The following is a 27546-nucleotide window of genomic DNA, read 5'->3' on the forward strand; positions in this document are numbered from 1 at the left end:
ATTATATTTTATTATTTTATTTATGTGTATCCCGCTCTTTCCCCAGAATTGGGACTCGACTCAGAGTGTCTAGAACTGGGACTCCTAACAATATATAAATGAGCATTGGCAGTTTTGTGCAACTGGCCACCTCTTTTGTCCTCCTTCTTTGGTGGTATGTTCCCTCATTTTTTATTTGGTTGGTGGAGGCAGTTGTGCTCAGTGCATGGAGCCCCTGCAAGGGGGAAGGAAAGCCCAGAGGAAGCAATTGCAGCCAGTTTTCATCATCATTCCTCCTGAATATCCCAGAGCCTGTGATCTTCATATAAGAAAGCTGACTAAACCTCTCCTAGAGCCAGAAAAAATCCCGTCTCTTCTTGCTGAGCCCCAGACAGAGCAAAGACGGCTTTGTTAGTTCTTGCACTTGGATGCCAGAGATGATGTCTCCACTTGGCCTTTCCCATAGTGCTTCACAAGGCAAAGGGTTTAGCTGTTTGAATGATTTCTGGAAATACCCTTTGGGAGGTTCTCTGGAAGCCAAAGCCCAGTCGGCTTGTCTGTAATCCCAGCAACATTGCATTGCTGTTGCGGTCTCTTTCATCATCTGAAAGGGAAAGAGAAGGCTGCTTCTGAGGCTGTTGAACAATTTATTTAACTATTTATTTATTGGATTTATATCCCACCTTTTTCCCAAAACAAGGTTTATCATGAATTAATGCTGGCAGGTCATTCAAATGATCCCAGAATCTGATAGAGGAAGCAAAGGAAAACTTACAGCTGACCAGAATCCTGTCGGTGTCTTCTGCAGTCCTAAATTCCCCAACAGAAGTTATTGGACATTTTTGTCCAATACTGATTTCTGTGGTTCAAGTCTGAGGAAACAGTGCACTTCATGGGTGCACTTGTGCATGAAAGCACATTTTTGTGTCTCAATGCACACCATTAATTGCACACAAGTGTTGCATTAATTTAGTTTTGCAAGGCAAATTCAGGAGCCAGCATGTACAGTGGTTTGAAAGTTGGATTATAGCTCTAGAGATCAGGGTTCAAATCCCCACTTGGCCATGGAAACTTACCATGTGAGTCTGGACAAACCACTCTCTCTCAGCCTCAGAGGAAGGCAATGGAAAACCCCTATGAATCAACTTTAGGTGTGACTGTGGCTTGCAGCCTTTTCCAGAGGAAAGGAAATATAAGAAATGTTCCAAACTGCATTTAAAAAAATTGCTTAAACACACACACACACACACACACAAATCATGAACATTAGGTGAGACAGCAGGTTGTCGCCATTTTTAAAGAAACAAGCAAAGGAAAGGTTGCATGGTTGTTGTGTGCCTTCAAGTTGTTTCTGACTTATGGCAACCTTAAGGCAAACCTATCATGGGTTTTTCTTGGCAAGGTTTGTTCAGAAGAGGTTTACCATGGCCTTCCCCTGAGGCTGAGAGCCTATGACTTGCCGAAGGAGGTTTTGTGGCTGAGCTGAGAATTGAACCTTGGTCTCCGGATTCACAGTCCAATGCTCAAACCACTGTTGAAAAGGCAAAACGTCAGGAAGAAAATTTTCTAGAACATGGCCACATAGCCCAAAAAACCCACAAAAAACTATGTATTTTAAAGGACTTATTTGCTTAAAATACAGACACAGACACACCCAGAATGAGAGACTTAAAAGCTAACCCTTCCTTTTATCTGATCTTGATTCTTTCCTTTTAAGAAGCTAATTTTGTCTTTGTGTCAATGACAAGATAATTTCTTCATCTGAGCTATTCAACATATTCCAAAGAACAATTTCCTCCTCCTCCCCTTTTTTAAATCAGACCTTGATTAGACATTTGGAACCAATTATTCTTGGAAGAAACCCAAATGGGCTGAATAGTGCTGTTCCAAGGTGGTGCATTAGTCTTCTCCCTTCAATAATGTATTCAAACTGTATTATTCCACTAGACAAAGCTGTTTTTCTTTTTCTCTTAAGGTGACGGGGAAGAATGTGGAAATCTCTGTTTTTTGCTTCTGTGTACTACAACCAAGAATTGAAAATTGCACAGCCACAAAAAAGGATTATCTTTCCTTCTAGCAGAGGGTTTGGCCAAGGAACAGGCGCTAAGATATTGTGTTAAATATAGCCACATAGTTCTCCTGAAATAAAAAAATACAGAGCCTAGGGGGAGAAATAATATATCAGCTGTCACTTGAGGCTCTGATGGCAGAAGGAATCAGCACAAAAGGTCTAAAGATCATGATAAAAAAAGGAAATGTTTTCAGGCCAGCTGGACAAGGTGATGAATATATGAAATACGGTGTGTATCTTAGGAATGTGGAGATATCTCTGATATATATAAAATGGGAGGAGAAGTAAAGACTGACTGGAAAAGATGGCCCATTTCTGTCATTCCTGCCAGCTGCCAAGGCAACTTTGGTGAACAGCAGAACGGAAATAAAGAGGGTAAACACACTGCACCGTTATATTAGTCTGATACCACTTTTAAGAGTCATGACTCCATCATATGGAATCCTGGGATCTGCAGTTTGGTAAAGTGTACATGTTCCCTTGAATTACAGCATTGGAGGTCTGCGGCAGAGAAGTCTAGGTCCTTCGCAAAACAACACATCTTCTGATTCCTTGGGATGAAGTTAAAGGGGTGTCAAAGTGCTATAAGGGTGCAATGTAGATACAGTCGGCCATCCTTATACACGGATTCTTTTATCCATGGCTTGAAAATATTTTTTAAAAAATATAAATTCCAAATAGCAAACCTTGATTTTCTATTTTATATAAGGGACACCATTTTGCTCTGCCATTATATTTAATGGGACTTGAGCACCCACAGATTTTGTTATCCACGGGGGATCCTGGAACCAAACCCCAGCGGATAACAAGGTCCCTCTGTACAAACTACAAATATTATTCATATTCTTAATCATATTAAAATATTTTTAAATATTTAAATATTATTAATTATAAAATACAATTATAAATGCTGGCATACCATTGATGTCACTTTCAGGAGGCAGCCTACCTGCCCTCTCTTTACAGCCATGTTCAACAGTGAAATGGGCTCTCCGTCCTTTGGAGGTCTTTGAATAAAGGTTGGATGGGCTTCTCTCAGGAGTGCTTTAGTTGTGTATTCCTCCATGGCAGGAGGTTGGACTGGATGACCCTTGGGATCCCTTCCAACTCCAAGAGTCTGTGATTCTATGAAGGCAAGTAGGTGCTTCTTCCTTCTCTGTTTGTAGTGGCTGAGACTTTACATCATTTTTTAAAAGCATAAGTCTCAGTACACAGGGTGAAGCATGAATTGTGCTACATTAATTGTGTTAACCATTCTTGAGTTGAATGGTAACATTGCACAACTAAACCAAAGCACCAGATTTGTCTTGCCAGAAACTGGTGCCATTCACAAGAGCCCCTTTCCATCCATCTGTATGATTTTGTGATTCTGTAACTGCATCCTTGGCACACAAATGTTGGCGGATGGCCTCTTAATATATTCTTAATATTTATAGGTCTTTGAACATATTGTTGGATGGGCTTTTCTCAGGAGTGCACGGCATTAGAAGGTTGAACTTGATGGCCCTTGAGAGCCCTTCCAACTCTGAGATCCTATGATTGGTTGCAGGCCTGCTAGTAAGCTCTTGACCAGCTCCCAAACTGTTTTAAAACATAACTTTCCTTCTTATTCCTGGGGGGTATACTCTGTAAAACTATAACTTCAAGAATCTCCCAGGCAGCCTGGCTACTGAAGCCCTAATCCCTTGCAATTTCTAGAACCTTAGTCCCCTGCATTTTCCCACATTTCCTGTTGCCCTCTGCACTGAGAATAAGCTTGTCCTATCTTCAGTCTGACAAACTTCAGATACTTCAAAGATACTTCTATTATGCCTCCCCATCATAGCTTGGAGAAGAGTGCTGAGGATCCCATGAAAAGCCAGAAAGACTACCAAATGGGTCCTAAAACAGATCAGATCAGAAATCTCTCTAGAAGCCAAGATGACTAAACCAAAGCTGTTGTTCTTTGGACATAACATGAGAAGTCATGAATCACTGGAAAAGACGATAATGCTAGGAAAGGTGAAGGAAAGCAGAAAGAGAAAAAGGTTGCATGCCAGATGGATGGACTCTATTAAGGAGGTCATGGGTATCAGTTTGCAAGAACTGAGCAGAGCAGTGGAGGACAAAGGAGTCTTGGAGATGTCTCAGACCAACCTGAGGGCAGTTGACAACATCAGAGCTTGGAGGAAGTTCCTCTCTTGGACTGCCACTCTCAGAAGTGGCATAGCCAGCATAGCACTCCAAACAAGGAACTCCCCCACCAGCTCTGGATTGCATCTCGGCCAATTTGGCTATCTCACTACCAGTCCTGCTACTTTCTCCAGTTGCTGGAACTTCTGTGAGCACAAGGAGGCAGCAAAACCCCAAGAAACCACAGTTTTTTACTGGGTGTGTGCTGGAAACACAGATGCAATTGTTTTCACTTGCTGAGAACCTCCCTAAACAGAACATGTCCAAGCCTCGCAATGAGCCAGAAGGACTTTCTCAGGCCCAGATGTGAGGTGAAAGAAAGGGCAGCCAGATGCCGCTCTGGTGGGAAAGCTGGGCTTCTTCTTGTGATTAAGAAACGCTTGGCAAAACATGAGAAACTCTTGGAAGATGCTCAGAAAGCTAAAGCTATGGAAGTTTGCAGAGATGTCTCATTGGTCAGGAAGCAAACACTTATGTTCGTGTATGACAGCTTTTTAGTTTAGTTAGAAAAAAACAAGCATGTGTTTTATAGATTATAGCAAAGCATTTGACTGCATAGATCATGAAAAGCTATGGAACACATTCAAGAACATGGGGGTGCCACTCCATTTGATGAGAAATCTGTACCAAGGTCAAGAGGCCACAGTAAGAACTGAATAGGCAAAGGGGTCAGGCAAGGCTGCATCCCATCACCCTACTTGTTTAGCTTATATGCTGAAACCATCATAAGAAAAGCAGTTAGATTCATAAGGATCAGTGAAGATAAGAGGAAGGAATATCAACAACCTAGGTAGGCAGATGATACAATAATACTGGCAGAAGTCATCACAGACTTGGAACAGTTACTGAGGAAAGGCAAAGATGAAAGTCCAAAGGCAAGGTTAATGCTGAACATAAAGAAAACAAAAATAAGAAATACATACAATATAGTTGCTGTGGATCAATATTCCTGTCCTGAGCGTAGCTCCAAGGTGCCTTACAACTCTGTCAATGATTCTCTGAGTGAGTCAGCAACCTTATGCCTGTTATTGTATCTTATTTCAGAACAGTTCTGGATATGTGTTTAAATTGCACCTTCGTCTTGGCAGCCAAATTTAGGGAGGAGATGATAATTACATCTCACAGCTGCTCTATAAAGAAGGAGGTGACACCTCTCCATCCACATTTGGGGGAGAAATCCATCTTCTACATCAAAGCTACTTTCTCATTTGGACTCTTCCTTCAGCAGATTGCTTCCTGTGGAACAGCTGTCAAAAGAGCTAGAAGTACTTACAACAATTTATTTTGTCAAATGTGAAGTTGGGATTACACATTTCCAAGCAGACTTGATGCATGATTTCTCTATCTCTCCTGTTCTGCTGATCCTGCCTCTCCTTTCAAACCCATCGCTTGTCAGTAATGTGGGACGGCAACCATGACTGGGGCCATTCGTTTGAAATCTCTCTTCTTCACGGCTGCTCAATATTTCTGAGTTTCTTATTATGCTGTCTCCTAGGTTGAATGGCTGCATTAGTGTGTTCCTGGAGAGAAAGAAAGAATGGGACTCTAGTTGTTTATTGACCTCCATCTCTTTATTCCTGTGGAGCCCATTGATTGTCTCCAAATCCTTTTGTGAAGGAACCTGCATCTCAGAAGCCACGGTTTAGTCTGGCACTGTTTTACTGGGAAAGCATGCATCTGTTGGATTGGACATGCTGCTGTACCCAGTAAGAACTGGAGAACAAATCTACAGCTATATAAATAAAGCATAATAGTAATAATAATAATAAAGGTGGCTTGCAGCCTAGGGTCATGCATACTGTCTAGTCCCCCTGTCCAATAGAGCTAAGATCTGTGTATCTTTTGATTTTGATTTATTCATGCTCTCCAGACAAGTTGGACTACAATTTCCAGCATCCTCCATCAGCAAGGGAAGTTGAGAACTTGAGTCCAATACCTGCAGAGGACATCAGGTTGGAAAAGACTGGATTAATGTTTACCTGTTGAACAAGAGTGCTTGCAATAAAACTTTGCCATGTGCAGGGATGTCATTGGGGTTGGGGGGTGTGCAGGCCACAACAGATGACACCACTGCTCTCCAAACATCTGTCTTTTGGCAGAAACAGCCCATGGCATTCATCTGTTTCCCCTCAAAATGCTGGAGCTCAGTGGAAAAGATAGTCTGAATGGAGCAAGGCTCAGTGAAAGGAGAAAGGAGAGGCCTCAGGTTTTTTAAAATAAAATTTCTTCAAAAATATCAGATCTTACCAAATTTTCACTTTAACCACATGAAACTATGTACATGTTTTTAAATGTAGGCTGTGCATATGTTGTAATTTGAAGGCATAATTTTAATTTTGCTAGTTGCTTTTGTCAAAACTGTTACCATTACATTCAGTGCTATATAGGAATTACAACTTATGAGTAACGTTAATACAAAAAACACTACTAAAGATTCTGTATGGTGTGACACGAGGAGGTCAACAGAAGTACTGTATGTAACACCATGAGTTACCACACCGGGTGACGATAACCCTGCCACTGGCCATGTGGAGAGTTGCTGTCCAGGGTCCCAACCATTCAAAGGTTTACAGTAGGCCCTTGGTATCTGCTGCAGTTTGGTTCCAGGACCTCTGTGGATACGAAAATTTGTGGAAGCTCAAGTGCCATGCCATAGTAAAATGGTGTCCCTTATTTAAATTGGCAAAGTCAAGGTTTGCTTTTGGATTTTTAAAAAAAGCCAAGGATGGTTGAATCTGTGGATATGGAGGGCCAATTGTATCTCCACTTAGGGTTACTGGGTGTGGGAAATGCCTATAGGGACGCATATGTCCAGTTCTGACTACATTAAAACTTTGGGTTTATCCACTGTTTTCTATAAGCAAAGGAAATCTTGTTTTCATCCTTGAGGAGAACAGGAAATCAATGCAAATCAAACAATGAGCTACCCAAAGATTGGGACAATTCTCTCTAGACATTTTAACAGATTTGTGAAGTTGAGCTATCCAAGATAAATCTTTTACAGTTCACTCTGCAACCTTGAGTGGATTCATCACGCCATTGACTAAACAGGCAACTAGCCATCGGTAGCTGAATGCAAACTTTTCCAAGCTTTGCCAATATGCAACTACAACTCTATGCATAGACAGGGGAATTCTAGCAAGAGAGGATAAGACTGTGCTTCGGAAATGGGCTCTATTTCATTTGAAAAGAAAATAAAGGCAAAAGGATAGAGAAGAGGGGGAGAGAGAAAAGGCAGAGAAGAACAGAAAAGAAGGAGAGAGGGGGAAAAGGAAAGTATATATTTTTTTGAGGAAGAGGTAATAGAGAAGGGAATAAGGGAAGGTAACAAGTTGATGGGATTGAAAGAGGGAAGTAGTGGAAGGCCATCCTCGCCAAATAGGTTAAAATGACAGATTGTTAAACTACAAGACTGTATAGTTAAAGATGAGTAGGTATGAAATAATATGTTTATGGGTATTATGATGGAAATTTCTTTCGTTATATATGGTGTCGTGTTTTATGATTCTTTGTAGTGATTTTAAAAGATTTAATAATAATAATAATAAAAAAGGAAATGGGCTCTACTTCATGAAAATTTTATCCCATAATAAAATTCAGAGGCATAGCGGTGTTGGTCTGCAATCACTATAGAAAGGGATCTTGTAGCAGCTTTGAGACTGAGCGAAAGTTGTAGCATTACCTTTCATAGACTCAGGTCCAAAACACACTACACAAATAATCCAATTTGAGACTGATTTAACTGCCCTGGCTCAGTGCTAGAGAATCCTGGAAATTGTAGTTTATTATGGAACCAGAGCTCTCTGACAGAGAAGTCTCACAAAACTACAGTTCCCAAAATTTCTTATAATAATAATAATAATAATAATAATAATATTTATCTGTATCCCGCCTCTCCCTATTGTAGGATCGAGGCAGGTAACACCTCGCATTGAGCAGGGCAGTTAAAGTAGTCTCAAACTGGATTATTTCTGCAGTGTGTTTTGGACCTTAGTCTACCAAGCAATCTGAGGAAATACACAAAGTCTATGGCAGCCATCTCAAAGGAACTATAATAAGATTGTTAGGCTTCTGGGTCCCACAGGAGTCCCCCCTTGTAGCCAGAATTTAGGTGCTGGGGTGCCACCTTCTGTTGGGCCCTGTGAACTGAGCACTCAAGTCAGGGGTCTGTGCCACTTTGCCACCACTAATTATGATGGCTCCATGCTATGGAATCCTGGGATTTGTAGTCTGTTATGGAGATGAAACAGGGGGAGCCCCACATTCCACTCCCCATTTCCTGGGAACAGAATTGGGAAAAGTTGCTTTTTCTGGACCCTTATTGCCAGAATCCCCTAGTCAGTACAAGTCTTTTTATAGGGACCATGTATAGGGCCCACATGGAATACTGTGTTCAGTTCTGGGCACCACAATTTAAAAAGGATGTTGAGAAACTGGAGCGTGTCCAAAGGAGGGCGACTAAAATGGTGAAAGGTCTGGAAACCATGCCCTATGAGGAACGACTCAGAGAGCTGGGGATGTTTAGCCTGGAGAAGAAAAGGATGAGAGGTGATATGATAGCCCTGTTTAAATATTTGAAAGGATGTCATATTGAGGAGGGAGCAAGCTTGCTTTCTGCTGCTCCAGAGAACAGGACTCAGAACAATGGATGCAAGCTACAGGGAAAGAGATTCTACCTCAACATTAGGAAGACCTTCCTGACAGTAAGGGCTGTTCGACAGTGGAACAAGCTCCCCCAGAGTTTAGTGGAGTCTCCCTCCTTGGAGGTCTTCAAACGGAGGCTGGATGGCCATCTGTCGGGATGCTTTGATCTGGATTTCCTGCATAGCAGGGGGTTGGACTGGATGGCCCTTGCGGTCTCTTCCAACTCTATGATTCTATGATACTTTCCTCCTTTTTCTAGTGTTTTCAATTCAGTCCTTGCAGTATGCCACCTTGGGTCCTGTACAAAGAGAAACGTGGAATATGTATATATATAAAAGATACAACCAAATCCATAACAAACAAAGGAGTGATACCTTTATTGGCCAGCCAAAATATACAAAGCACATAACACAAGCTTTCAAAGCTCCACAGACTGCTTCATCTGGTGAAAGGTGTTTTAAAAATCATCCAGGAGGAAGAAAGAGTGATGGTATTGGAGTCACAAGCTTACATTTTGCATGGACGTTTATCTCTGGTGAAGTTCAGTTGGAGGGATCTCAATGTAGGCAGAGGCTGTCAGTCATGTGGGGACCTAGACAAAGGATAGTACAATTCAAACTCCACTGAAACAGTAACGTAACCCACCTTGGGATCCAGGGCATCGCTCTCTTGTGAAGCCCAAAGGCCTCTTGCTTACTTAAGGTACATTTATTCTGTCAAAATAAATTATAAGGTATCATGGGTGCTTAAAGAGAGCCAGCATGGTGTAGTGGTTTGAGCATTGGGCTACTACTCTGAAGACCAGGGTTCAATTCCCAACTTGGTCATGAAATCTACTGGGTGACCATGGGCAAAGCACATGCTCCCAGCCTCAGGGGAAGGCAATGGCAAATCTCCTCTGAACAGATTTTGCCAAGAAAATCCCGTGATAGGCTCACCTTAATATCAAAAATATCAAAAAGGACTGGCTCTGCTATTAAGCTGAATTTGGGTGATGACAGGACAATAAATGGTTAGTTATAGTTTATTAAAATTGGCTTGCCATAAGTCTGAAACAACTTGAAGGCACACAACACAGCACACACACTCCTCATGGAGGGCACCCTGTATCTCATAGATGTTTCATAGCCTATTTTCCTGCACTGACATTTCATAACCACATTATGAGGAAATGTTAATCCCGTAAAATTCATTTCATCTTATAAGGAATCTTTAATCTTACAAGGCATATGTCAAATACTTCTCAGTAATCTAGCATTGAAAATATATTATTTCAGCATAGTGTATTAATTTTCTTTTTCACAGAAAGTTTTTAAAGAAGGGAGTGAGGTCTTCTATTGTTTTAAAGTGTACAGTTTTAAACACTTTTAACTTTTTAAACTGTATTTTATTCTTTTAACGAGCAACCTGTTTTAATATTGTAATAATGTACCATATATACTCCACTATAAGCTGACCTCATGTATAGTCTCAAGGGCACGTTTTGGGGCCAAAATTATGGATTTTGCTATGACCCCTGGATGAGTCGACTGTAAAATTTAGGGGTATATAGCAAAGGATCTCAAGGATGAAGCAAAGCAAAACAATGTCAATGGACTTATAAAATTCCAGCAGACATAACTCTTTGTGCTTACTCTTAAGACTGGAAGGATGAGAGAGTAGAGGGAAGGAGGGCCGGACCTACATTTCTAGACTACATTTCATCATCATCATCATCATCATCATCATCATCATCATCATCATCATCATCATCATCATCATCTCCTCCTCTTTTAACTGATATTCTAGAAAATAAAATCTGAAAGACTATGACAAATTCAAAGTATTCATTTTTGTTATTTGCCCTGAAGTTGACTTCAACTTGTGGCAGTCCTGTGAAGGACAGATCTGCAAGAGACCTGGTCATCAAGTGTGCTGCTCAGGTCTCCTCACTTGAGGACTATGGCTCCCATGATTGAATCAATCCTCCTGTAGTGCAGCCTCCCTCTTTTCTTAATGCCTTCCATTTTATCATTTTTTTCCAGTCTAAAGGTTTTCAAATCAGCCTAGAAGACAGCAACTCTGGTTCCATCACCTCAGGCAGAATTGGCAAGGAACTGCTGTGATTTCACTGCTTCTATAGCCATTGTCATCTCGGTGCCTCTCACTTTCAAAAGAACGAGAATCCCTACTGAGGTGTTGCTTTGAAACTTCAAAAACAACTTTCTCTGTCTCTGACACAGCTGCAGGATTCATAACGTGACATGATTTCTCTTCTCAAAACCTATTATGTCATCATGAATTCATTTGCACATGAAGCTCTGGACTAGTGATGTTCCGGGACATTCAAAGAAACTGATTTTTACATCTCGTTTTTGGGCCTTTCATTTTGAGTCTCTCTCAAGTGTTAAGAAAGCCATGGGGGGATTTTGAATGATTTCCCCCCCAACAGTGTTAAGCATGGCAGTGGGGGAGGCCTCTAAGGGCTAAAGCAAACTGGTGGGGGCAAATAGCAAAACATTTTCAGTACAATAAAATCATATTTATTTTCTAAAAAAAATGGTAGAGGAGAGTAGTTGGAGGACTTAGATATTTTAAGTAAGGAGAGGACAAAGGGGGAATGTGAGAGGAAGAGAGAGGAACTGGGACATTTGGAAGCAGTCAAGAAAGTGGGATGGTAGAGTATTATTAAAGACTTTCCCTGCTAAATCAGGACAATTTGGGACGGCCGGGGGGGGGGGGGGGGTCACGGCTGCCATTTCGATAACTGGGAATCATGGGTGCCTTTGGGGGCATTGAGGGGTGCCTTTCATGGTAGGACACTCTTCTAATAGCATATTTAAATTTTTAAAGCATTTTTGTCAGAAAACGTCAGTTTCTTTGGCAAACATGAAAATGGACTGGGGCCTCTTGGGAGTTGGAAACCTGAATGGGGATCAAAATGGGGAACAATTACCCCATGGCAGGCAATGGGGGACAGCTGTACTAAAATAAAACCATTCCCCCACCCCAATAAATTGGGAGGTGCAAGGGAGACCTTGGCAGCCCCAGGTCCATTTTCCCCTATTAATATATTCAGATTTTCTGCTTGATGCCAGGGACTCCCTGCCAGTATTGTGACTGTTCTTCATGCAGAATAAGCCCTCTTTTTTGGACTCAATGTACATTCTGTCAATTGCAAGTTCTCAGCCTCAAACCCATAACATTTTTAAGGCTGATTCAGAAAACCCAATTGTCTCCTCCAGTAACACTGGCTGCAACAGTATTGCCAGAGTCTAATTCTCTCACACAAGACCTTCTCAGTCACCTTGCAGAGAAATCAAGCACATAATCCAACAGGCACACATACAATACAACATTTCTGTATCTGATACCTTCTGCAAATATACAGAAGGATTAAACAGGATTAAGGAAGGAAGGAGAAAAAGTACCTTGTGTTTTTGATAGATAGCAGTTCTCAGGGATGATTAAAAGTTGTGTCCCAACTTGATTTATTTTGAAGGCTCACATTGGTTGGAATCATGTTGCAAATCATGTGAGGCTGCCTGGATTTAGAAGACACTGATTCCAGGTTGCATTCATGTCTCTCTCTTCTGCAACACCTCATGTATACTCAGCTATAAAAACAAAAGTGGGATGGGGGAAAATTGAAATTGTGGTGATATCAAATATATTTTTTCACTATACAAACGTCTTCCAAGCTGACACTGCTAGACGGATTAGACTACAAAGCCCATGATCCTATTCTTGCCGAGAGAATAAAAATTTGATTTTATACAGATTTTATCTGAATGAAGCATTTTCTCTCAACATTTGTAGAAGTTGAAAATGAGAATAATACCTGCATTCTTAACCACATATTAACTGGAGAAACATCAATTATGTGAGTTTGCTTACAAATGTAAACTGAAAAGGCCCTTGAGCATCCCAGCAGTACAACTACTGAATGTGTTGTCAATACATTTATCATCATTTCCACATCTTTCAGAGAAGTCTCTTCCAATCCCTCTATAAAAACTGCTTAAGGGTGGGAAAAAAACCCTTTATTTCATTTATTATGGGAACATTTCCCTACATTTGGATCTGCAAACCAATTACAGCAGACACCATCACTGAAGAGAAAGCCAAAATTCTTTAGGTGGCCAGATACAAAGTGAACACACAATCGAACAAACATACCCCCCAGCCCCAGAGATGCATCCATTAACTTCATCCTTGTATAAGGCTGTATGGCTTGACCCTGTTCTTACAATTAAAAGAAATAGACAAGAATGCACAAAACAGAGCCCCACCAGCAGAATGTTCTCCCCATTGCCACTTAATAATATGCAGTTCACTGTTTCTTTGCTATACCCTAGGTATGCATGCCAACCAAATATTGCATTTGATGCTTTTAAGTTTAACAATTGTTTATTTTTTAAAGTTACCCGCTCTTGTATCCAAGTTATACAACAAGCTCTGTAGTATATTTTTAGGTCTGGCAAAGCACACCCACCTAAGGATCTATACTTCTTTACGATTCTCCACTGTATCCTTGCTTTTTTGCCTCTACAAATTAATTAGGAGATTGTATTTTCATTAATGATAATCGGAAGGTTCATAAAGAGAAACATAGTAACACGCTCATTTTAATGGCAGCGATTCTGCCCAATAGTGATGCATAAGCTCTTAGTTTGTGTTCATATCCCTTGATTCTTATCCCTTTAATCTTGTTGTTGGACCTTACTGAGTTATTCAAAATTTCTAATATCAAAATGAACAAGAGCGGGCATAACGGGCATCTCTGTCTGGTGCCCTCATCCACTGTGATATTAGCTGTTTTTTCTCCATTTACTATGAATTGTAAATTTGTTCAATAAAAATTACTTCCAAAGTCCATTCTTTTTAGGGCTTCTAACATAAATTATCAATTTATGCTCTTTTTAATCTGTCTCCTAGTATCCACGTGTAAATTTTATAATCTTGATTAAGTAAAGCTATCGGTCTGTAGTTTTTCACATAGAAGTTGTTGAACTTTCAAAAGTGCACAGGACTCCTGCCAAACTGAGAGATACACAAGGGAAAATGGCCTTTTTCTGAATTATTTTTCTATACCTGAGAGAATTATACACACACACAGAGTTCAAGTGGATGGTTACCCTGGGACAGTAATTTCTCAGATTAATCAACACATATAAGGTGTACCAACAACAGTCTCACACATCTTAATTTCAATCATCAATGAGCACCAAAAGACTGACATTGAACAAGGTGGGTTGATCAGGGAAGGGTGAAATGGGCAAGATTCTCTTGGGAGCAAATATCTTAACACGTCTCCTTCCAGGTTTCTGCTACAAAACCATCTCCGTTTATGACAGGTCCACTATTTAAAGAAGGCTGGAAGCTCAGCCCCAAGAACTGAAGAAAAGCCACTTACCTCATGTAAGGTCAGAGAATGGCGATACCTGATCATGACTACATTCAGACTAGTGTCGAGAAACAGCCATATGCTGGAAGCAAGGGCATACCTGCAGAATGAAAAGGACAAAAATACACTGTGAGTCCTTTTGCACTCAGGTACAAAACTGCTATTTATAGTTGTTACTATACCTGAGGGAGAAGAATAAGGCAAGTTGAGAGGAGAAGAAAAAATGACAAAAGAGATAATTATGGATAAAGATAGCCCCATAAATAAAACCAGCATTGATTAGGACATAACCATTCTCCTGATAACATAAATTTCTGCACTTTTTTGATGTGGAAAAAAGTATCTTCAGAGTAACTTCAAATAATTTCAAACAGCTTGTGGACAATACAATGAAAAAAGAGGAAGATTATTGTCATTCTTGTTCATTTTATCTTCAAATATTCTCCTTGGACATCATTCAAATAGGAGAAGAATAAGAAGCTTTTCCTTTGATGTCTTTTTGAAGTTCTGAGGCTGCAAGTTGGCTAGAAACAGTCACATGAAGTGCTCCCTCTGGTTAGCTTTTACTGAAGTCAAAGGCCACTTAAGTCAGTTCAGTCAAGTTCAATGCATCCAGTAAGCAGGAATGGTGAAAGACTCATTCCGATTATTTTTAAAAACACCCATCAAATATATGCCAAACAATTATTTTTAAAAGGTATAAAAGGAAAGCCAGCATGGCAAACTGGTTTCAGCATTGGACTATGACTCTGGAGACCAGGTTTTGAATCCTGGCTCGGCCGCTGAAACCCACTGGGCAACCCTGGACATGTCACACTCTCTCATCCTCAGAAGATGGCAATGGCAAACCCCCTCTGAACAGACTTGCCAAAAAATATCCCCATGATAGTGTCCCCTTGGGGTTGCCGTACGTCAGAAATGACTTGAAGGCACACAACAATAAAAGCACCCCTTTTGGTGGAAAAGATGGCAGTGTGATGAGAATAATATTATTTCATATAAGCCTAGAAATTTAGTCAAAAAACTGACCCAAAAACCTGAGTCCACTTATCCATGGGTCACTGTAAATACTGTACTTTAACTCCTATTTAAAAAGGAACCATGTCCTGGTGAAAAACAAGAGTGTATTCTGTCTTGGAATCACTCGCTCCTCTCTATCCTCTCATCTATCCAGCTTTTACTATGAGCACAAGCAGTTATGCTTACTGGAATTTTGTGTTTTCATTGTTTTCCATTGCTCTGTCCTTAAGATAATTTGTTACTTGCCCCTAAATTGTCCAGGGGACACCTCAAGACTAGCAAAGACCTGTGGAGAAGAGGAGGGGTTGGCACGCGAGGAGGAGGAAAGAGAAAGCAAAGGAATGGAAGAGATACGGGGGAAATTCTCACCCAGGGCCCACAAGAAGGTGCTGAGGATTGCAGGACTTAGAAAAGAAGGTCTAGTTTTAAAAGAAGAGGTACAGAGAAATTTTTAAAAGCGACCCAAATCTGAAATTCTGCTAAAACCTGGAAATGCTCAGGGATGCAGTTTTTCTCTTACCTTGCTATCCTGCATAGCACACACATCCCTGAGAGACATTTCTACTGCACTGGCCTCTCTCCGGAAAGCCACAGTCATCTGGACAATATGGAATGTCACAGGCTTCTCCTTTCCAATGTTCTGAACACTCACATTCAACTATTTTGCTGCTGTTGGTGGGCCTGCATTCCCCTTGGCCAGAGCAATTGCGGGGACACATGTTGAAGCTGCAGGCAAAGAAACAGAAAGGCCACGTCAAATGTTTGTTATCACAGCATCAGGAACAAAGTTTATGACTTACTGGGACTGTTGTTGTTGACATGAAGTTATTTTGGCATTTTCCTCCAATAAGCAAGCACTTCCCTCCTATAAGCAGAGATTTCAAAAGCTCCTGAAGATGCTTTCAGATTATTATTATTATTATTATTATTATTATTATTATTATTATTATGCTGTATTTATATAGGGCTGTAGATTTACACAGCAATAATAAATTAAAAACAAAAACAGGGTTTTTCCCCACTGCCCAATATAGCAGTGAAGGAACATTACAGTAATAAGAGATTTCAACAACTCGGTGAGACTCAAATTCTATTCTATACTTATTAAATCGAAAAAATCTAACAAATCAAGACACAAGTTTATAATGGTTTTGACAAATGGGGCAAAGACCTTCAGGCAGCCTTATCAGCAGTGATAGTTTACATGTGTCATAAAATATTATTTAATCACCACGTCAATCAGATAAAATTCAACTGATTCAATATATGTTCCATTTGAACATGTGGTTGCTTTTAATTGCGATGGTCAAAAATAATAAAAAAGATCCCTTTGCAATCTGAGATAATAAGTATATAATGCTTTTAAATTGTGCATAATCTTAACCATAAATCAAAGGTGTGGCAGCAAGATTTCAGGTGAATCTGTAAAACCAGCTGTAAAAAGGCACCATCAATCTAGTCTATTTAAATTATATGTCTCTCTTTAAAGCCAAGAGGTCTGACGCAACAACTCAGGGTAATTAAAATCATAAAACTGACATGTATTTGCTCTGTGTACTTTCAAGAACAGATAAAAATCCTGATTTAGAGGAAACACCCAGGCTTTTGAAAAAACAAAGCCCTCAGAAATCAGTATACTAGATAATATTACTAAAAAACTCAAGTCACTGAGTGTACGCCAACCGTCCTTGCCATCTGAAAGGGTTAAGCAAGACGTGTGATTCAACAGTATATTTACAAAGCAATCTCTGCATTTAGGTAATCCAGAATGCTTAACTCTTGAGACTTGTTTGCTTTGGTTGTAAACCCACAGCTTAACAAAGATCACTTCTATAATTATCACAATGTGAGCAATGCCTGGAATTCAAGGGCATGTTACATAATGGCAGAACTCCATATTTGAAGCAATTATTATTATTATTTTGTTTATTTATAAAGTGCCTTAGGTTTACACAATGCTGTCCAAAGTAAATACAGTTGTCCCTCCATTTTCATGGGGGATCCATTCTGGATCACCACCACCCTGCGGAAATGGAAATTCGCACATATTCAATCCCCATTGGGTTGAATGGCTGCACACTCCTGTGTGCAACTCAGCGTGTGTGCCATTTTAACCCTCCCTGCTTGCAAAGTCCACAAAAATGGAGGGAGGACTGTAGTAAAGATACAGATAAAAGCCTGCTTATGGCGTACAGTCTAAAAACAAAAAGGTATTGTAAAGTTTTTGCATCAGGACCTCTGTCTCAATAGTAAAGTTTATTGTGCTCCATGTGTTACACGTACTGAAGGCAAATAGAAGAAATAGTTTGATGCTAACCAGGTCCTGGCAGGGCTCTGACTCCTAAAGCCTAATGTGGCATTTGCCACACTCCACATCAGCCACTCTAAAGGCAACATTTCATCACAGCTCAGTGAAGAGGGAGCCCAACTGTCCAACCAAGTAAAGACTAAGAACAAGAAACACTTTGTTTGCACATCACAGCGGAGACCTAATACAGCATCTCCAGTACGTTCAAGCACTTGTTTTCATTGTGCTAACAAAGTTAACCTGAAGAATGCCAGGCCTATTTTTTCTGGTATCAGTGAATTTCCATACCAGCAGCAATCCCATATGGGGTAAACTGCGATTATTTAAACCATCAGCGGGTGTGAAATGTAAGAAAGCAAGGAGTAGAAACATGGTCTGGGGTTCAGACAACTATTGTCTGAAGGTTTCAGAAACTGGGTAGAGGGGAAGAAAAAGGGAATCTTAGACCTGGCAAAGCAAAGCAGCTTTGGCTTTGATTCCAAGGATGTTCAAATTATGATGCAAGTGCAGCAACAGCAGAAGCATTGAAAAGGATGAAGCTTCTCTAGAAACCTGCTGGCTCTTTAACAAAACCATCGTTTGTACTGAGCAATCAGCATGTCATATCAGTTCAATCCGAACCTTGTAGCAGTTAGGCATTAGGAGCCCATTTCTTTGTGATAACTGCTTCATTCATTCTCAAAAGTCTGCAGTCAGCTGGAGGGGGAAACCACAGATCTACTTGACTGATACAAAGAACAGAGGTCAAGTCAGAAGGAGCCTAAGGACAGGGTTCTTACATGGGCAAAGATCTGAGAGCAACTGCTCTGGTTTAGAACCACCCAAGGGATGTACAACAGAGAATGGGTGTTTTAAGGGGCAGCACAAAGTAAATGTTGTAAACACATTAGCCCACTGTGTTGCTGCACCAATCAAAATTAGAAGCAAATGGCATGTATTTCCACCCTGGGGAAAGGATGGATCAGTTTCCAGCCACTACTTCTGTTCCAGTTCCAAGGCACTGGTAAAGCTCATGGGGTCACAGAGCGGGCTTCAAGGTCTGTTGCGAACAAGAACACCCCTCTGCATCCCCAGGCCTTCACCTTTCATTCAAGCCACAAAAATGTGAAAACACCAACCATCAAACCCTATGTTCTGCTGGTACTCACTGTGGATTCTTTTCCTTCTCACATTCAGCCCTCTAAAGCACCCAAGTATTGCTCCAGAGAGTCTCCCAGCCCTCCAGAGCTTGTATTAGAGGGAGACGGTGGCCTACGGTAGCAATGGAGAGTCACCTACCCTCCGGTCCACTGATTTCTGCCACAGAAAAGCCACCCCACAGTACTCCCAGTGTTACATGCCCTTTATACAAAGAGGGAGACACGCATTGATGTGTATGTTTTTTGCTTCAAAACAGGTGACAACATAGGCAACTTGCTTTCAGCTCAGCCTGTTCAACAATGGAGGTCTGTGGAACTGGATTTTGCTGCCCACTTCCAGTCCTGAGAAGGGTTATGCTGTTTCTCCTGTATTCATTATTGGCACCTCCAGTAAAATCCAGAAGCTTTAAACCATCAGAGGAGACTCCTTGAGAACAAGTACATATTCCAGTGTCCCAAGGATGAGAATCTACTTCACAGAAAGAAGCAGCAAATTAGACAAGTTTATCAGTGATGGAGAAGTGTTAGTCTCCTGAGGCACCCAAATACCAAGGCACTTGGGATTATCAATACCTTTGTATTCCTGAGATGACAAGCTTATGAATATATCAGTCAAGAGTCTGAGGAGAAAATGACAAATATGCAAAATCTACTTAACCCCCTGCCTTAAATTAGGCTTCCTTCAGGCGGTTCCACGTTGTCAGAAAGGTAAGTGACAAAATGAATCAATTACAATGACCACCAGTTTTCAGGTAAAACAAAACACAGAAGGCTATTTTTATACATTGAAGTCTGTTTATCCTCCAGCACTCATTTCCAAAGGTTTTATATAAATTTCAAAACACACAGCTCTTTAGATTCATGAACTACTTAGGAGGCCAATTAAAAACCCATTAATTTGAGAAGATTAAAATAAGAACAGCCAAGTCACATCATGCTCACTCCACCTCTTAGAGATTAAAAGCCAATTTAAAACATCTGCAAGATTAGAAAACAACAGCTACATCATTTGCCCAGATGGACCATTTTTTTGTTGTGCTCCTTCTAGACAAAATATCCTCCCTACAGGTTATTTCTAGTCCCTCCCTGGCACACAGACAAATTATGACACAGGAATGCCTGATTGCCTAGTAACAAAGAAAAAAGGGTCTAAGTACTCACATTATAAACCACAAGCTGTGGTGGGTTAACCACTTCCACCTACTCACAACGAAAAGCCCACCAGCTGTTTGGAAGCACCAAAGCTAACAACAAGACCTGGCAGCTGAATGCTTAGCATGGCACATGACTGGCACCACAGGGCAACATGGATTCAACACAAGGCATTTTCCCCAAGGCCATGCTGTGCCTCAACAGTCAAAAGGACAGTGTCCTGAGTACCAAGAAGACATATCACACCACAGAATACATTCCGCTCTTTCCCTATGATTGTTATCCAATGTTTTTCTTCTCTCTTCATTTCAGTACGGCTATTATCAGAAAAAAACATTGTTTTCTTCTACAGCAGTTAGAAGAGCACTAATTCTGGTAGCCTGCACAACATTAAAACTAAATTTATTCAATAAAGATAATTCTACATTTATATAGTCTGGATCATAAGGGGAACTGTGAGCATAAAGAAATGCAACCCTGCGGATACTCGAAAATTTAGCACAGATGTGGCATACTTGAGCAGACTGAAGTTAATAATAAGTAATGGAAACTTATTAACCTTGAGATCTGTATTTCTGGCACAAGACCCTCCATAGATACCAAAGCCTGTTGTCTAATAGCAAGCCAGCTCACCCCAAACAAACCTTGGCTGGCTCAATAAAAGTAACACTGGGGCCATTCAGACTACCTTTTACCCCAGATCAGAAACCAAATTAACCACGGGAAGTTCATATTGGACCTGATGCTTCCACAAGCAAATCCAAGGCTTGCTTTCATTTTAAACCGGTTCCGCAAATGTGAACTCTCCGCAAGAGCTGCAATGGCATTCGGGGTTAAATTACCCTGATTGAGGTAAATTTCTAGTGGGCACTTGCTTCCGGAGGGATGGGGGGGGTCCGAATCTGCCCAGTTCCATCCAGTGCAAATAGGTGAGTGGGAATAGGGCCACTGTTTGGTGAATTTTTGATGCCCCTGGGATCAGTGGTTGCTGTCTCTTCTGGTCTCTGGATCTCTACTCTACTGTCTCTGGATCTGGACAGCATCTGTACATTTCTCTAGCCTGGAAAATGTGGGTTGGATGTTTCATGCTTGAAAAACCTCCTTATAATTGGTGGTGGGTTGAGTAAAATTGCTAATTTTGGAGCTACTTGATCGGAATACAACTCTTGGTCCCCAATGATTCCCTATGCAACTGACTCCCCTCATTTAAATTAGTCTCCATTTATATCCTGAGTTCAAGAACACAATCCCAGTATAAATTGAGATCTACATACTGATTGGCATGGGGGGAGAAACCTTGATTTTCCCCCTTTGCCTGTAATACTGCCAAGAACAGGGCAAAATTCCCATTGGGAATTTTAAAGGAAGGTGGGAGAGAATTCACAGGTTCAGAGAAGAGAGTCAATTCTGTGAAGCCAGACGTAACCATTCAACTACAGAATAGCCAATTAAACACCACCTTATACTGGAAACTCACAGAAAGCTATCTGTATTTACATGCTTCCAGCTTCCACTCACAAAATCCATTGTTTGTAGTCCAGCTCCATATTATTATAGATTGGAAGAAACTCCAAGGGCCATCTATTCAAACCCTTCCTACCATGTAGGAATCCACAGTTAAAACACCCAAGAGGAAGCCGGGCAACATCTATTAAAAATGGTACTATTTCCTTAACGTGGGGTTGTGGTGGTCCAGAACTAAGAGAAAGGCGCACTGTAATTGTGGTTTTGCTAGTTCCTTCCTCTGAAATACCACCCATAGCTCATAGTCTTTGTTGGCAGCCTCCCATCCAACTACTAACTAGGCCTGACCCTGCTTGGCTTCCAAGATCAGAGAGAATCTGGTGCCTTTACAGTGTTTAGGCCCCTGGAATCAGGAATAGCAGCTACATCAGGAATATCAGTCTGAAACAAGGCTGAAGCATTTTTTGGGGTCAGCTTCAAATTCATCTTGGTCATTCCCTAGATTAACACCTTGAAGCAGATTTGATCAGAAAGAAAAAACAATTTTAGTAAGTTCTTTACTTCTTTGCGCACTGCAGTTCATTCAGAAGTCACAGAATGACACAAAGGTATTTGCTAACCTCACACTGAACCTTAAATCATGTAGACGAGGATCTTTTTGCAGCAATGCTTCTTGACACAGCGCAAGGCAATCATTCAAAGATGCCGACTTTCAAGAGGGTATTTTGCACAGTCAATTGAAGAGTCCAGATGGTTCACGGTGGAGGTCACAGGTATTGAGAACAGTTTCTCAGTAAAGCATTGCTGGGTGCCTCGCTTCTGCACAAACACACTAATGGCCTATAGCTCTTCCTAGTCCAATTGCCTCAAGGCAACTCTTTCTTGACAGTAAGTGCAAAGCAGTTTTCAAGCGTGAATTGTTTCTGTTTAGGGACTGTTCTCATGCTGGATTTGTGGAGAGAATAAGCAAGACTGCATTACATCCACGCTCTCTATCTTGTGTGATTTGAAGGGAAAGCATCACTGATTTTATTACAGTTCACCTGAAGACACTTATTGTTTTGTGCCTTCGAGTTATTTCTGACTCATGATGACTCTAGCTCAGGGTCTTCTTGGCAAGATTTGTTCAGAGGGGGTTTGCCTTTTCTGACTCGGACGCTGGGAGAGTATGACTTCCCCAAAGTCACCAGTGGGTTTCTACAGCTGAGTGGGGATTCAAACCCTGGTCTCCCAGTGTCCTATCCCAACACAAGCCACTAAACCACACTGGCTATTTCCCAGCAATTCAGAAGTGGCTAGCAAGGCTAAAAGCAAGCCATGCACAGGCACATAACCATACTTGAGACCCCAAGAACATCTACATTTCCACAAACTGGGATAAACAGTGTGCAGACTGCAGATAGAATCATAGATCTTAAGGATCTTTAAGGAGACATGAGGGTATGTTACACGAAGAAGTCAGAAGAAACTTCTAATCTTGCCTATGCTTGACACATATGGATGCCGCCCTTGAGAAGTGAACGGAAGCACTAACCTGAGTAAAAACCTGTCAAGGAGACTGAAAAGGCAATGCACCGTACTCCCAGTACCTCCCTTTGCCCAAATCTGTAAGCTACTAAAGCAGGTATGGGCAAAGCACGTCCCTTCAAGTGTTGTCAGACTGTGGTTCTCAGCAACCTTACTCAACACAGCCAGTGATGAGGCATTGTGTGAACTGCAATCCGACAACATCTAGACAGACACGCTATTTCCATTCCTGCGCTGAACTTTATCCTAATGCGACAATTCTGCAGGTTATTTGTGCTGCATCAAATGTGGCTTAAAGGTCTATCACTGAAGCAAACCTGTAGAGTATTAATTTACTCATGGAGTTTTCTGCCTCAAAGATCATGGCTAATTCTGAAAGGTCACAGTTGTATTGGAGTGCTGTATATGCAATCAGAAGCTGCCTGGCTGGCATAATAAAAAAGACAATGTTCAATTTAAAATAATGATCAATGATATGGGAACAACTCACCACATTTTGGCACAGCAGCCCTGAGATATTAATCTGTAATGGCTCCCATAAAGAAAATGTAAGTTATTTGACTTTCTTTTCCCAGTGGAACAACTACAGTAAAAAAGCCAATAATGTTATTTTGAGTTGCAGTCTGTTCCTATGCAAATGCATTCAGAAATGAGCCCAACTTTGTACACTCAGACTTACTTATGTTTGCGCACAAACAGTTGCAGCCTTGAGCGTGTAAAGGCACACAAAAAGTATGGGTCTCTTGAGCAAAAACAAAGAGGAAATCATCCAATACAAGAGTGTGACTTGCATTCAGTATCTTCTAAGTCTCAAGCCTCTACAAGACAGTCAAGGCTTGGATGGTACTTTGCAATTGCACAATGGATATAAAGGTTAATTAATGCTCCCTGCTTCCTGTATAATTAGTGAGCAACTACCATATACACCCAATTATAAATCAGCCTCATGAATAAGCCGAGGTCAGGTTTTGGGGCCAAAATGATGGATTTTGCCATGACCTGTGGAGAGGCCGAGGGTAAATCTCGGAGGCTCCTTCAAGTGTGTGTGTCTTTGCGTATGGCAAGAGAGGCTCTCACTGAGGCCTTTCGCTTCATCCTTTTGGGAGAGGGACTCTTCAACACCCAGCAATATCAATCAGTCGCCCAAGGCTTTCTCTGCTTGGCTCCAGGGAGAAATAAACCTGCCCTCTGTATTGCAGAAAGCCATGGGAGCCTGTCGTCTTCCTCTGCGCAGCAAATCCATTGATCTCTGTCCCTGGCAGAAGAAAGTATATATTAAGGGGAAAGTCTTTTCAGCCCCAAAGCCGGGCTTCAGAATAAAATATCTGAATTGTTCAGGTATTTGTTGCTCTTTCTTCTTTCACAGGGTTTCAGGTCCCTTTCCCCCTAAGGCCCCCCCTGTGAAGCAGGCCAGTCTGAACACTGCTTCTGCCTCTCTCTCAGACACAGCAGACTCATCCTCTGCAGCACTGGAACTAGGCTTCCAGGGCTCCTGGCTCTCCTCTTCCTCTCAACACCCGCCCTGCGAAGTAGGCCAGTCTGAAGGAAAGGTGGCACCCTGGGCATCCTCCTGGCTGAAGACCACAAGCCCCTCCAGGCCCTTCCAGAAGCCCCTCTCTCAGCCAAAGCTTCTTCCTCTCCTCCTCAGAGTTTCTGTGAGCTCTTTCCAGTCCTCAAGCTGCCCTTCCTCCCGAGGGATGCTGGTCCTGACCCCACAACACCCGCCCTGCCAGGGAGGCCAGGCTGAAGAGCCCCTCTTCCCTCCACCGCCGCCGCCCTTCCTCATCCTCTGACCGACCTGGAGAGCCCCTGCGCTGCTGGCCCCGGAGGGAGGCTTCAGGGCTCCTGCTCCTCTTCCTCTTCCTGCAGCCAGGCCCTCTTCTCTCCCTTGACTGCAACCACCGCCACAGAACTGCTGCTGTACTTCCAAGGCACCTGCTCCTCCTAGAGCCCCTCTTCCCCCCTCCATCGCCCCAGGCTGCCACTGCGCTCCCAGGGCCTCCTGCCCATCCCTCAGCGTTTCCACGGCCTCCATCCTTCCCTTCCTCCTCCTCCCAACGCCCTCCCGGTGAGGTAGGCCACTCTGGACGGTCCATTTCTTTTCTCACCGGAACCTTCCGCCGCAGTGCTGGCAGAGGGAGGGGAGTACGGTGGCCGGCGAGGGCTCCGGGGAAGAAGGACTACGGCGGCCGGCGAGGCTCCGTCTTCTCTCCTTGACGGAGGCTTCGCTTTCTGGTTCTCTTCTCTCTTTCTCCTTCAGTCGGAAAAGAGTCCCAGGGAAGAGGCGGCAAGAGGGAGCCGCGCCGCCATAGTGCGCGCGCCCGCGTCCCCTCCCGATGACGTCAGCGGCCGGAGAGGAGGCCGTCGAGGGGGCGGGGCCAAGGCCTACCATAGACACCGAAGGTTCGACGCTAGAGCGTCGCCTCGGAATCTCGGCCTCGGGGCTTCTCTCTACGCCAAAATGCCATAGAGAGGGTGGTCTGGTATCCAGGCAACCGCCTAAGCGAAGGGAGGAGGGGGCGTGGCTTCGGGAGGCCAGGTTTCCTGAACGAATGGTCTCCCTCGCGCGGATTGACTTCTCTTCCCTTTCATCAGCGAAGGACCGGTGGAGCCTACCATAGATATGAGGAGGGAGGCTAGAGCGTCGCATGGCGCGGAGCGCATCGCTCTGAGCCCCAAGACTGGATAGCGGAAGGGGAGGAGCGCTGCTGGTATCCTGGCAACGAGGAGAAGGGGCGTGGCCTCAGGCTGACCAAGGTCTCTTTTGACAGAGTTTGAGCGTCTGCTCTGCAGAAAAGATGCAGTTTGACGCCTGTTCGACTGCCAAGGCTCTTGCTCTGGAATTCTGGGATCTGTAGTCCTGTGGGATAGTCAGCCTCCACTGTCAGTGAGCTCCGCTGCTGGATTCCATGGCATGGAGGCTTGCAGTTGAAGGCTCTATTCACACTGGAGAAATAATCCGCTTTAGGTGCCATGGCTCAATGCTGTGGAATTCTGGGAGTTGTAGCTTGTTGCGGCCCCAGAGCAGAGCAGCACAGACTACAGTTCCCAGAATTCCACAGCACTGAGCCATGGCATTTAAACCAGATTATTTCTCCAGTGAATGCAGCTGAAGAGGCGTCAAAGGGCTGGTTTTCTGGCTGATGCAGAACTTGTACAAGGAACACTTTGAAAAGCAAGCCCTGGAAACAGCACTGAAAAGCCCTCGACTTGGTTCCGATTCGTGGATGACACTTTCCCCATCTGGAGCCATGGAGAAGAAGACCTGAACCATGGGAACAACATCCAAGTCACCGTGGAAAAAGAAAAGGAAGGAACACTGCCATTCTTGGATGTCCTTGTCATCCGCAAACCAAACCTATGTCTGGGTCACACAGTATAAAGAAAGCCCACACATACAGACCGATTCCTGCAGAAGAACTCCAGCCATCACCCAGGACAAAAAAGAAGCACAATCAAAACACGGGTAGACCCAGCAAAACGCATCTGCGAACCCCACTCCTTGGAAGATGAACTGAAGCACTTGGACCGGGCTCTACAGGCCAATGGTTATTCCGCCTCAGACCTCAGAAGGGCTGCCAGGCCCAGGAATACCCAGAGCAGCGAAGACAAGCAGCCACCCAAAGGGAAGGTACTTTTAACATACATCAAAAGAGTCACAGACAGAATAGGCAAAGTGGTGAGGAAGCACAACCTGCAAATGGTTTTCAAACCGACAAAGAAAATCCAGCAAATGCTTCGTTCAGCCAAGGACCAGAGAGACCCTCTCACAGCCGCAGGAAGAGTTTAGCGCATGCCATGCAGCTGCAGACAAGCCTCCATAGGGACCACCAAACGCAGCGTGCAAACAAGGATCAAGGAACACGAGAGACACTGCAGACTGGGCCAGCCAGAAAAATCAGCAGGAGCAGAACATGCCACAAACCGTCCTGGGCATAAAATACTGTTTGAAAACACTGAAATCCTGGACCATGCCAACCACTCCCATGTCAGGATGCACAGGGAAGCCACTGAGATCCACAAACACCTGGGCAACAGGAAGGAAGAAACTCTTAAAGTGAACAAAGTTTGGCTCCCAGTCCTGAAAAACACCAAATCAAGACCCAGCAAATGCAAATGAAAAACCACCCAGGGTTAGGGTTTTTCCAGTAGACAATGAGCACCAATTAAACTAACACTAATCCTCTTTGCATATCCTCTTCTAAGGCCTTGCCATTCAACAACAGAACAATACATAGATTAACATGGAAATCACTCCTCCCAACCCAGGGTCACACAGTAAATATATATACCCCAATGTCTTCCATGCCAGGATTCTCTGAAGATGCCAGCCACAGATGCTGGAGAAACGTCAGCAATAAAGTCTTGGTGATGTAGAGGTAAAACAAATACCCTCAGGAACATTTGGGTGCCTGTTTTAGAGGTACCTCTACACCACCCAAATGTTGCTGACGCAAAAGCAGAAGACTTCTTGAGGAATCCCTTTTTCTCTGCCTACAAAGAGGCCTCTGACCTCTCTGGAATGGAGGCATTTTGGATTGCAAAAGAGGGGTCCCTCTTGAGATGCAAATGGTCTTTAAATTCCCTGCACTTTGAAAGTGTCCCTGTTGCCACAGGGCCAGAAGTGGGAGGAACCTGCCTGCAAAAGATATCCTCCCCATCATAACATCTTTACTAAGGACTG

At 42.7% G+C, this 27546-nt stretch overlaps 1 long non-coding RNA gene across 7 annotated transcripts; it reads right to left on the minus strand.

Annotated features, from left to right (window-relative positions):
- Window positions 1–36: 36 nt before the first annotated feature.
- Window positions 37–25219, minus strand: LOC149313273 (uncharacterized). Of its 7 annotated transcripts, none has more exons than XR_016281371.1 (7): window positions 24971–25219; window positions 15793–15998; window positions 14262–14352; window positions 12277–12462; window positions 9378–9458; window positions 5496–5742; window positions 37–583 (listed from the first exon to the last, which is right to left on the minus strand). It is a non-coding gene; the product is annotated as an uncharacterized LOC149313273 (long non-coding RNA). The 7 variants fall into 7 exon arrangements; XR_016281370.1 differs by lacking the exon at window positions 5496–5742 and adding an exon at window positions 8899–9164; XR_016281372.1 differs by lacking the exon at window positions 5496–5742 and having other exon boundaries at window positions 24971–25215.
- Between the last annotated feature and the right edge of the window lie 2327 nt (window positions 25220–27546).

This window comes from Sceloporus occidentalis, unplaced genomic scaffold (genome assembly GCF_023333645.1).
Source record: "Sceloporus occidentalis isolate IW3139 unplaced genomic scaffold, rSceOcc1.0.p SCAF_5, whole genome shotgun sequence".
In the NCBI taxonomy this organism is placed as follows: domain Eukaryota; kingdom Metazoa; phylum Chordata; class Lepidosauria; order Squamata; family Phrynosomatidae; genus Sceloporus; species Sceloporus occidentalis.